We start from the raw sequence: 12,615 nt of genomic DNA on the forward strand, positions 1-12,615 counted from the left end.
ATGCAGGTAGGCCTCAATTGAAAACCATTCGTTTAGGGATCATTCAAACAGTCCTCACTCTTACGACCTTCCAAGCATTCCTACAGTCATGTGATTAAAAATTCAGGTGCTTGGCCACTGACGTGTACTTATGACAGTTTCAGTATCCCAGGGGAGGTCAGGTGATCGTTTCCAAGATGGCGCCGGATAAGCAAAGCCCATGGGTGGAGCCAGCTTCACTCAACAACCACCTGATTCTCTTAATAACTGCAACTTAGCAAGCAGAGGAAAAAAAAGTACTGCAGGCTACTAAAGCTGGCTGCTAGATCTGCAGGTCAGCAGTTCAAATCTCATCCCCGGCTCAAGGTTGACTCAGCCTTCCATCCTTCCGAGGTGGGTAAAATGAGGACCCGGATTATGGGGGCAATAGGCTGGCTCTGTTTTTTTAAAAAGTGCTATTGCTAACTCGTTGTTAGCCGCCCTGAGTCTCGGGACAAGGGCAGCATTAAAAAAAAAAATCTAATAAATAAAAATAAATAAATAAAAAATTTGTAAAGCTGGGCGTGGCTTACTTAAAAAAAAACCTTGGTTACCAACAGAAATTCTGGTCTCAGTTGTGGTGATAACTCCAGGACCAACTGTAATAATAGTATTAATCTACAAAAATAGTAGTAATAATAATCAAGGACCTCATAGCCATGCTGTTCTGCCGGAGTGTTTCAACCGCCCGTAATTACAGAGTACAGTAATTAGTCCAGGAAGACACACACCACACGATAAAAGGAAAACCCAAAAGTTTTTATAAACAGAAAAACAGAAACAGCTCCCTTTTTAAATGTCAAAGGCACAGGTGAAATGCAATCCAATTGCTCACCCAATAATTGGGAAATTGAGTCCAATTCTAAAGTCCAGAATCCAGCACACAATCTTGAACCGCACAAAAACCACGATCTTGACGAAACAATGAATCAGATAAACTGCCATGAGGCTAAAACACCAGGCTGCACTTTTATCTGTAGCACTAATTACTGGAGCCCCACCCAACCACAGGTGGCCTCATTTTCTCTTGTAATAATCCTTCAGTTGTTGTCTCCTATGCATCACTCTACGCATGCGTGGCTGTGTCATTAATTCTTGTTCAGAATCCAGGGATGATACAGATGATTGATCTCCTCCTGGGCTGTCTGCCAAACTCCCCTCTTCCCTGTCACTCACGCTTCCTTGGTCAGAGGAGGCTTCGTCGGCAGATTCCATCGGGAGCAAAACAGGCCTGCGGCATGTGGGTGTTTCCCCCACATCCACCTGCACATTCCTTGGGGCAGGAGCTGGGCCAGAGCTAACCATAACACATGCACTATTGGAAACTAGGGTTTTGACCGTTCTTCGTGTTTTTTATGCTCTTCTAAAGTAATGGGTTTTTTTCCCCGACCTCATCAATTTTCAGATGGGTAAAAATCAACTGTCCAGCATGCTGGCTGGGAAATTCTGGGAGTTGAAGTCCACTCATCTTTAAAGTTGCTGAGGTTAAGAAACACTGCTCTGAAACATCTGTGGTTTTTTTCCAATCTTGATTTGTTCTTTTCAGCCAGATTAAATTATTGTTTCCTCTTCTTTTCCTTCGCCCAGTTTACAATAACCTTTTTTGCCCAAATAGCATCATTTAATCATCCTCGCCTGCCTATCTTCCTTCCTTCGTCTTCCTCTTTCTCTTCGTTCCTGCCTCCCTGCTTTCTTTTCCTCCTCTTCTCCTCTTTTCCCTTCTTTCCTTTCTCTTCCTCTTGCTTATTTTCCCCTTCCTCTTTCTCCTTCATTCTTTCCTCTCGCTCCCTCTCATATTCCTTCCATCCTATTTTTTCCTCTTCCTTCTTCTCCCTTCCTTTTCTCCTTCCTTCCTCTCCCTTTCTTTTGTCCTTCCTTCTCCATCCCTTCTTCCTTCTTTCCCTCCTTTCTTTTCTTCTTCTCCCTCCCTCTCTTGTCCTTTCTTCCTTCCTCTCTTCCTATTCCCTTCTTCTATTCATTCTTCTCCCTTTCTCATTCCTTACTTTTCTTTTTCCTTCCCTCTCTTCTCCTTCCTTTCTTCTCTCCCTCTCTTCTTCCTTCCTCCCTCCCTTCCTTTTCTTCTTCTCCCTCCCTCTCTTGTTCTTCCTTCCTATCTTCCCATCCCTTTCTTCTATTCCTTCTTACTTTTCTTTCTCCTTCCCTCTTCTCCTTCCCTCTTTCTTCTCTCCCTCTCTTCTTCCTTCCTTCCTTCCTCCTTTCCTTCCTTTTCTTCTTCTCTCTCCCTCTCTTGTCCTTCCTTCCTCTCTTCCTATCCCTTTCTTCTATTCCTTCTTACTTTTCTTTCTCCTTCCCTCTCTTCTTCTTCCTTCTTCCTTCTCTCCCTCTTCTTCCTTCCTTCCTTCCTTTACTTTTCTTCTTCTCCCTCCCTCTTGTTCTTCCTTCCTTCCTCTCTTCTATTCCTTCTTCCTTACTTTTCTTTCTCCTTCCCTCTCTTCTCCTTCCTTTTTCTTCTCTCCCATTCTTCTTCCTCCCTCCCTCCCTATTCCTTTCTTCTAATTCCTTCTCCCTTTCTTCTCTCCCTCTTCTTCCTTCCTTCCTTCCTATTCCTTTTGTCTAATTCCTTCTCCCTTTCTCCTCCTTTCTTCTTCCTTCCCTCTCTCCTCCCTCTCTTCCTTCTCCTTTCTTCTAATTTCTTCTTCTTCCTTCCTTCCTTTTTTCTTCCTTCCTTCCATCCTTCCTTCCTTCCTTCCTCTCTTTTAATGTTTTTAGTGAGAGATTACATAGGGGTAAACATGGAAACTTATCCCAGCTAAGCCTGTTAGAATTCACGTCATGTGGAACATTGCAAATTACGCTTCTTTGAGGCAGTTATATTTAGCAGACATGAAAGAGTGAGCATTACCTTCTTCCATAGTTTGCAAATTGGAATTCCATTAACCTCCCAGGCATTCGGAGGAAGAGCCTCCTTTACTCCATGCGCCACACTTAGGGGTCAAGGTTAAGCGGTGGCTTTTCCCGCCAGAAAGGGGTGTTTTCTGTTTCTGATAGGGTTCTTAAGAAAAGAAGCGTTTCGAAAATAAAAACAGCCTGAATCTCAATGCGAACAAGACCAGAGGCTGGCAGGAAAAGAGGGAAACAGGTGGTTTTTAAGCTCAGGAAGGTGGGGGAAGAGACATCTATAAAACAGAACAGAATAACAGAGTTGGAAAGGACCTTGGAGATCATCTAGTCTAGCCCCCTACTCAAAGAGAGGATCTTACATCATTCCGGACAAATGGCAGGCAAGTCTCCTTTTAAAAACCTCCAGTGTTGGTGTCTTTACAACTTCTGGAGGCAAGTCATCCCACGGGTTAATTGTTCTCACTGTCAGGAAATTTCTCCTTGGTTCTCGGTTTCTTCTCCTTGATTAGTTTCCATCCGTTGCTTCGTGTCCTGCCTTCAAGTATGTTGGAGAATCGGTTGACTCCATCTTCTTTGTGTTGGCCCCTGAGATATTGGAACACTGCTGTCATGTCACTCCTAACCCTTCTTTTCATTATTATAATTATAATTATAAATATAACAATAATAATAATAATAATAATAATAATAATAATAATAATAATTTATTAGACTTGTATGCCGCCCCTCTCCAAAGACTCGGAGCGGCTCACAACAAATGGGTTGTAATAATAATGGGTTTTTAAATTAGTTTTAATATTGGATTTGTATCATAGAAATATAGAAGACTGATGGCAGAAAAAGATCTCATGTTCCATCTAGTCTGCCCTTATACTATTTCCTGTATTTTATCTTACAATGGATATATGTTTATCCCAGGCATGTTTAAATTCAGTTACTGTGGATTTACCAGCCACGTCTGCTGGAAGTTTGTTCCAAGGATCTACTACTCTTTCAGTGAAATAATATTTTCTCATGTTGCTTTTGATCTTTCCCCCAACTAACTTCAGATTGTGTCCCCTTGTTCTTGTGTTCACTTTCCTATTAAAAACACTTCCCTCCTGAACCTTATTTAACCCTTTAACCTATTTAAATGTTTCGATCATGTCCCCCCCTTTTCCTTCTGTCCTCCAGACTATACAGATTGAGTTCATGAAGTCTTTCCTGATACGTTTTATGCTTAAGACCTTCCACCATTCTTGTAGCCCGTCTTTGGACCCGTTCAATTTTGTCAATATCTTTTTGTAGGTGAGGTCTCCAGAACTGAACACAGGATTCCAAATGGGGTCTCACCAGCACTCTATATAAGGGGATCACAATCTCCCTCTTCCTGCTTGTTATACCTCTAGCTATACAGCCAAGCATCCTACTTGCTTTTCCTACCGCCCGACCAATCATATTGTATTTTGTTACTGTTGTGATCTGCTCCAAGTCCTCGGAGAGGGCGGTGTACATATTTAATTAATAATAATAATAATAATAATAATAATAATAATAATAATACCGGTAATAATAATAATAATAATAATAATAATAATAATAATAATACCGGTAGTAGTAATAATAATAATAATAATAATAATAATAATTATTATTATTATTATTATTATTATTATTATTATTATGTGCTCTTGCTAATTGGCAGCAACTCATACCAGATTGGGAGTCGCCTGGGCCAACAGAGGCTGCGCTAGGTGTTGGGATTTTGGTGCATCTGGTGACAAATGGGCTGCAGAAGAAACAGTCCAGTCCTGCTATGGAACCAGGGAATACAAGAATGCAGCTTGGATAAAAAAGGGGAGAAAGAATCAAAAAGATACTAAAAGAAAACAACAGCAGAAATGGTGGAGGAGACGGCAAGGAAGATGAAGAGCATCTTCAAGGAGTGTCATTTGCCTTCAAGCAAGAACTGGGGGGCCACAAAATAGACAAAGTACTGTAATTGGTGGGGGCAGGGGGAGAGGAACGATGCTACGGTGTTTGGGGAATTTAGAATTCAAATGGAAAAGCACCTGCCACACAACGTCCCAGAAATAACAATTGTGGATAAGAAGGACAAACAAGTCTGGATAATGAACGTGGCAGCACCGGGAGACGGCGGAACCGCGGAGAAAGAACTGGAGAAGATCACAAAATGCAAAGACCTACAAACAGAAATAGAACAGCAGCGGCGAATGCAAGGAAAGGTGGCACCAATACTGATAGGAGCCTTGGGTGCCATCCCAAAACATCTGGATCGCCACTTGGACATTGACAAAATCCCCATCAGTCAGTTGCAAAAGGAAGAGCTGTCACTCTGCAATGCGAAATGGGACAACTCGTCCCCAGCCTACTTGCCACGGCCAACTAGCCTTGGTCAACTTGTGGTGGCCAATTTGCCAGAGGACAACTCAACATTGCCAACCTGCCGTGGGACAAGAGTAACACTAGAAATATTAGGAGAGGAGAGGAGAGAATAGAATATTAATTGTCCAAGTGTGATTGGACACACAAGGAATTTGTCTTGGTGCATATGCTCTCAGCATACATAAAATAAAATATACATTTGTCAAGAATCATGTGGTACGACACTTAATGATTGTCATAGGGGTCAAATAAGCAATGAAAAAACAATATTAATAAAAATGTTAAGGATACAAGCAACAAATTACAGTCATACAGTCCTAAGTGGAAGGGGATGACTGATAGGAATGATGAGAAGACTAATAGTAATGCAACCTTAGTGAATAGTTTGACAGTAATGAGGGAATTATTTGTTTAGCAGAGTGATGGCGTTTGGGAAAAAACTGTTCTTGTATCTAGTTTTCATGGTGTGGTGCTCTGTGGCATCAGTTTTGAGGGTGAGAGTGGAAACAATTTGTGTCCAGGAAGCGAGGGGTCAGTAAATATTTTCCCGGACCTCTTTTTGACTATATATCTATAGTCTATATATATATATAGAGAGAGAGTCTATATATCCATTACATTCAAACCAGACAGTTCATACTTACTGCTGCTACTGGTGTGATATATATATATACTTACTAATAGATAAATAGATAAAAACTGTAAAGGAAATACAGTTTATATGAATAATATATAAATGAAAATTTAACGTTAAGGCAATTTACCGAAGAAAGGCCAAAGAGGTTGATACTTGTATTTGTAAATGTGTTGTTTTGTCCTGTTAGAAACATAGAAGATTGATGGCAGAAAAAGACCTCAAGGTCCATCTAGTCTGCCCTTATACTATTTCCTGTATTTTATCTTAGGATGGATATATGTTTATCCCAGGCATGTTTAAATTCAGTGACTGTGGATTTACCAACCACATCTGGAAGTTTGTTCCAAGCATCTACTACTCTTTCAGTAAAATAAAATTTTCTCATGTTGCTTCTGATCTTTCCCCCAACTAATCTCAGATTGTGGCCCCTTCTGTCCTCCAGACTATACAGATTGCGTTCATGAAGTCTTTCCTGATCAGTTTTATGCTTAAGACCTTCCACCGTCTTTGGACCTTTGTCAATTTTGTCGATATCTTTTTGTAGGTGAGGTCTCCAGAACTGGACACAGTATTTCAAACGTGGTCTCAACAGCGGTTGATACACTGCTCAAAAAAATAAAGGGAATATTCAAAGAACACATCCTAGATCTGAATGAATGAAATAGTCTCAATGAATACTTTGTTCTGTACAAAGTTGAACGTGCACAACAGCAGTTGAAATTGGCTGTCAATCAGTGGTGGACAGTTTGATTTCATAGAAGTTTGATTTACTTGGAGTTATATTCTGTTGTTTAAGTGTTCTCTTTATTTTTTTGAGCAGTGTATGTTTGTCCTTATTTTAATGTTTTTAATGCTTATATTCAATAAAAATCATTTTTAAAAAACCAAAAAACTGCCACATCCAGTCTAAACCTCTGGTTGGCTGCACGACCCACCCCAATAATAGGAGCAGCCGGAGGAGGAGGAGGGGGAGGAAGTGGTGTTAGCGGCACAGAACCATTTATATCAAGTAAGGCGAAGAAAGAGAAGGGATTTACGGATGAAGACGCCAAAGTGGAAGAAACAAAAGAGGTCAGGGGTTAAATGCAATGAGCCATCTTGAGCCTTTTTTCAGATGGAGGTGAAAACTGGGGGATTAGAAGAGGATTGGTAAAAGACTGAAAAGGCAATGAAGCAAACTGCCTTTCGTCTCTTTGCAAGGGTGTATTAAAACTTCGGCAAGACGTCGGCCTCTCCTGCACTCCGGGCTCTTCTACTCAAACCTCCAGAGATCGTTTAAAAGGAAAAAAAAAACCAGTCAAGATGGCGGCTCCAATGATGTGGCCCTGCTTCACAGTTTTTTTAAAAAAATGGTTACTTGCTTCACATCTGCTGCAAAAAAAGGTTGTAAATCAGTCATGCGATGACCTGCTTTACGACTGTGATGGCTTATTACGTTAATGGTTGTTGTGGTTGGCTCTGGCCCAGCTCCTGCCCCAGGGAATGGGGAGGTGGATGCAGGGGAAACTTCAACATGTCACAGGCCTGTGTTATTGCCGACAGAATCAGTTCAGAGTTTAGTTTCCTCGGACGAAGAAGGTGGGAGTGACTCCGCAGAGGAGGGCTTGGCACACAGCCCAGGCAGTCAATCTCCCTTATCTTCCCTTGATTCAGATGATGACATTTTGGACCCATGCAAGCTCAGAATTATGCGTAGAAGAGACCAAGTAAGAACATATTACAGGAAATAAGGGAGGCCACCTGTGTTTGGGTGGGGCTCCAGTAATTAGGGCTGCTGCTATAAATAGCAGCATGTGGGTTTGGCCGTTGTGGAAGAATATCTGATCGGAGTTCGTCAGGAATCTTGTGTTGCTGGACTTTGTTGCTTTTTCACGCCTTTGAAAGCAAAGCACAGCAACATAAGGGAAATTGTACAGACTACCCAGTTGTTTTGGGAAGAGTGCTCTTTGCAATACAAAAAGAGTGCTTTGTTTATTTTGAATTTTGTGATAAAGAACATTGTTTTGAATTTTCAAATGTGTATGTGTCTGAAATTTGTACTTTTGAATTTTCGGGAGGCTGCTATCAGAGAGCCCGGCAGAACAACGGTCAGGGCCATTTTGGCTGTAAGTCAAGGACTACCTGTACCACCAAATTCTTAGCAAGTACTATATTTTTCGGGGTACAAGACACACCTTTACACACACACACCCCAAATAGAATAGAATGGAATAGAATTCTTTGTCGGTCAAGTGTGATTGGACACACAAGGAATTTGTCTTTGGTGCAGATGCTCTAAGTGCACATTAAAAAAATATACAGTATTTTTCGGTGTATAAGACGCACCTTTTTCCTCCCTAAAAGAGGCTGAGAATTAGGGTGTGTCTTATATTCTGAATGTAGCTTTCCCCCCCCCCCAAACCATAACTAGCTTCTAATTTGGCTCAGGAATTCTGGGAAATGAAGTCCACAAGTCATAGAAGAACCAAGTTTACCTACCCCTGTAATCTAGTCCAACCCTCTGCTTAGGCTACACTACTTCAAACATATGGTTATCCAACATCCTTTCAACATCTTCCAGTGTTGAAGCATTCACAACTTCTGGAGGCAAGCTGTTCCACGGATTAATTGTTCTGTCAGGATATTTCTCCATAGTTCTAAGTTGCTTCTCTCCTTGATTAATTTCCACCCGTTGTTTCTTGGTCTACTCTCAGGTGCTTTGGAGAATAGGTTGACTCCCTCTTCTTTGTGGAAACTCCTGAGATACTGGAAGACTGCTATCCTGTCTCCCCTGGTCCTTCTTTTCATTAAACTAGCCATGACCAGGTTCTTAAGTAGAAAAGTTTGCAAAAAGAAGAAATTTTTCCCATAGGAATCAATGTAAAAGCGAATAATGTGTGGGATTGGGGAAACCACAGGGAGAGTGGAGGCCCTGTTTCCTTCCAGATTCCTAGAGAGGCGCCATGTAGGCTTCTCCCTGCCTTTTCCGGCCCTGTTTCCTCCCAGGAGATTCCTAGAGAGGAATCTTCTTCGCTCTTTGTTTAGTTTCCACCCATTGCTTCTTGTTCTACCCTCGGGTGCTTTGGAGAATAGCCTGACTCCCTCTTCTTTGTGGCAATCCCTGAGACATTGAAACACAGCTATCATGTCTCCCCTGGTCCTTCTTTTCATTAAACTAGCCATGACCAGTTCCTGTAACTATTCTTCATATGTTTTAGCCTCCAGTCCCCTAATCATCTTTGTTGCTCTTCTCTGCACTTTTTCTAGAGTCTCAACATCCTTTTTACATCGTGGCGACCAAAACTGAATGCAAATATTCCAAGTGTGGCCTTATAAAGTGGTATTAACACTTTGCGTGATCTTGATTCTATCCCTCTGTTAATGCAACTATGTTGGCTTTTTTGGCAGCTGCTGCACAAGGCTGGCTCATATTGAAATGGTTGTCCACTTGGACTCTCTTTCAGTTACTACTGTTGAGCAATGTACCACCTATGCTGTACCTGTGCATTTTGTTTTTCTTGCCTAAATGTAGAGCCTTACTTTTTTCACCATTGAATTTCATTTTGTTAGATAAGCGCCCAATGTTCAAGTCTGTCAAGATCCTTCTGTATCTTGTGCCTATCTTTGGAGAATTGACTCTTCCACCATTTCTTTGATCTTGGTGTAACTCTTGTCCCGCAGTGAGTTGGCCATGTGACACGTTGGTCATGGCAAATTGTCATAGACTGGTCCTACCGAGTGCTAATCTGGCAGCATCTTTCTTGACCGCTGGTTCCTTTGCTCTTGACATTTGATCCTGTAGTAATAATAATAGTAATAATAATGACTCCTTAGTCAGTGGTTCTCAACCTTTCCAATGCCGCAACCCCTTAATACAGCTCTTCATGTTGTGGTGACTCCCAATCATAAGTCTAGCGCTATTTTTCCTAACAGAGCTTTAAACTGATTGGCAGGAAAGTCAGGGGGACACCCCTGCTATAAACGCCTGATTGGTTGGATTGTAAAAACATCTTCCAAGGTGCCAGAATAGAAGCTTTAGTTCCTAACACCTTGGGAAATTTATCATTCATTCATTCATTCACTCACTCACTCACTCACTCACTCACTCACTCACTCACTCACTCATTAGATTTGTATGCCACCCCTCTCCGCAGACTCAGGGCGGCTAACAACAGTAAAAAGACAATTGAAACAAATCTAATATTAAAAAATTCTAAAAACCCCAATTTAAGAGATCAGTCATAAATACAGTCATGCCATACATAAATTTTATAAGCCATGGGGAAGGGAATATTTCAATTCCCCCATACCTGATGACAGAGGTGGGTTTTTAAGAGCTTACGAAAGGCAAGGAGGGGGGGGGCAACTCTGATATCTGGGGGGAGTTGGTTCCATAGGGTCGGGGCCGCCACAGAGAAGGCTCTTCCCCTGGGTCCCGCCAAACGACATTGTTTAGTCCAGTGATTTTCAACCTTTTTTGAGCCGCGGCACATTTTTTACATTTACGAAACCCTGGGGCACATTGAGCGGGGGGGGGGGGCGCTAAAAAATGTTTGGCCAAAAATATCTCTCACTCTCTCTTCCTCCCCCCTGCTCTATTTCTTTCTCCCTCCCTCTTTCTCTCCCTTCCTTCCTCTTTCTTCCTCTCTCTCCATCCCTCTTTCTTTCTCTTCCTTCTTTCCTCTCTTTTTTGCTCTCTTTCTCTCTCCCTCTATGTCATTCTCTCTCTCTCTCCTTCCCTCCCTCTCTTTCTCTCTCTCTCTTGCTTTCTTTCTCTCTCTTTCTCTCTCTTTCTCTCTCTCTTTCTTTCTCTTGTTCTCTTTCTCTCTCTCTTGCTTTCTCTCTCTCCCTCCGTCCCTCTCTTTCGCTCTCTCTCTCTCTTGCTTTCTTTCTCTCTATTTCTCTCTCTCTCTCTCTCTCTTTCTCTTGTTCTCTTTCTCTCTCTCTTGCTTTCTTTCTCTCTCTCTTGTTCTCTCTCTCTCTCTCGCTCTTTCTCTCTTGCTTTTTCTCTCTCTCTCTCTTGCTTTCTTTCTCTCTTGCTTTCTTTCTCTCTGAGCTTCGCGGCACACCTGACCATGTCTCTCGGCACACTAGGGTGCCACGGCACACTGGTTGAAAAACACTGGTTTAGTCGACGGGACCCGGAGAAGGCCAACTCTGTGGGACCTAACTGGTCGCTGGGATTCGTGCGGCAGAAGGTGGTCCCCGAGATATTCTGGTCCGATGCCATGAAGGGCTTTATAGGTCATAACCAATACTTTTCCCCTGTGAAATGGTCGTTTGATCCCCAAAGGGGTCCCGACCCCCAGCTTGAGAACCACTGCTATAAGAGCTGGTGAATTCTTTGTGCTCTGTGCAAATGACCAGATCCTGCGGAAGAACCAGCGAAATTCGTTAAATATATGTGATTCTGTCACTTCTTCTTTTACCATGGTTACTTTTAGTTATCCTCAGGAGTTTTATGTGTGGACACTCATAAAACCCAGCCTCTGAATGCAATCACTCAAAAGTTTCTTTGCTGCTTTCCCTGAATTTGAAGGTGCCCAGAGATAAATGTCTATAGCTGTCAGTAAAACACTGCAGAGAGAGAAGATCCAGCAGAGGCCAACATACCTAAGTTGAATCTATGTCACTTTTGTTTTTATTGATCAATGGCGTGGAGAAGGTGGGGGCAAGGGGTATACTGGTGGAAGGAAAGGGAGCTAAATTGCACCTCCTCTCTTACATTTTAGAAATGGGCCTGGACTTTGGCAGAAAACCAAAGGGGCAAAAAAAGAATAAAAAACTGGGCCCAGCCAGCTAAAATGCAGGTTGTTTTTTTGCGAATGCAGGTCCTTCTCTTGCTAGCTCAGGGGTGAATGCTCTAGAGCAGTGTTTAGCCAACCTTGGCCACCTGAAGATATTTGGACTTCAACTCCCAGAATTCCCCAGCCAGCAAATGCTGGCTGGGGAATTCTGGGAGTTGAAGTCCAGATACCTTCAAGTGGCCATGATTGGGAAACACTGCTCTAGAGTAGGGTCTGCAAACTTGGTGACCTTAAGCCCGGCGGACCTCAACTCCCAGAATTTCCTCGATCTCCAGCCTTGGCTACTTTAAGACTGGTGGATTTCAACACCCAGAATTCCCCAGGTCTCCAATGTTGGCTACATTAAGACTGGTGGACTTCAACTCCCAGAATTCCCCTGGTCTCCAATGTTGGCTACTTTAAGCCTGGCGGACTTCAACTCCCAGAATTCCCCAGGTCTCCAACCTTGGCTACTTTAAGCCTGGTGGATTTCAACTCCCAGAATTCCCCAGGTCTCCAATGTTGGCTACTTTAAGACTGGCAGACTTCAACCCCCAAAATTCCCCAGGTCTCCAACCTTGGCTACTTTAAGCCCATGCAGACTTCAACTCCCAGAATTCCCCAGGTCTCCAACCTTGGCTACTTTAAGCCTGGTGGATTTCAACTCCCAGAATTTCACAGGTCTCCAACCTTGGCTACTTTAAGCCCAGCGGACTTCAACTCCCAGAATTCCACAGGTCTCCAACATTGGCTTCTGTAAGCCCTTGCAGACTTCAACTCCCAGAATTCCACAGGTCTCCAACCTTGGCTACTTTAAACCTGGTGGATTTCAACTCCCAGAATTCCCAGGGTCTCCAATCTTGGCTATTTTAAGCCTGGTGGACTTCAACTCCCAGAATTCCACAGGTCTCCAACCTTGGCTACTTTAAGCCCAGCGGACTTCAACTC

The 12,615-nt window shown here is 42.7% G+C and overlaps 1 protein-coding gene across 2 annotated transcripts in view; it reads left to right on the plus strand.

The window, feature by feature from the left end:
• EFNA2 (ephrin A2) overlaps positions 1-12,615 on the plus strand; it is a 395,967-nt gene that overhangs the window by 356,404 nt on the left and 26,948 nt on the right. The window lies entirely within an intron of this gene.

Source organism: Erythrolamprus reginae, chromosome 1 (genome assembly GCF_031021105.1).
Source record: "Erythrolamprus reginae isolate rEryReg1 chromosome 1, rEryReg1.hap1, whole genome shotgun sequence".
Lineage (NCBI taxonomy): Eukaryota > Metazoa > Chordata > Lepidosauria > Squamata > Dipsadidae > Erythrolamprus > Erythrolamprus reginae.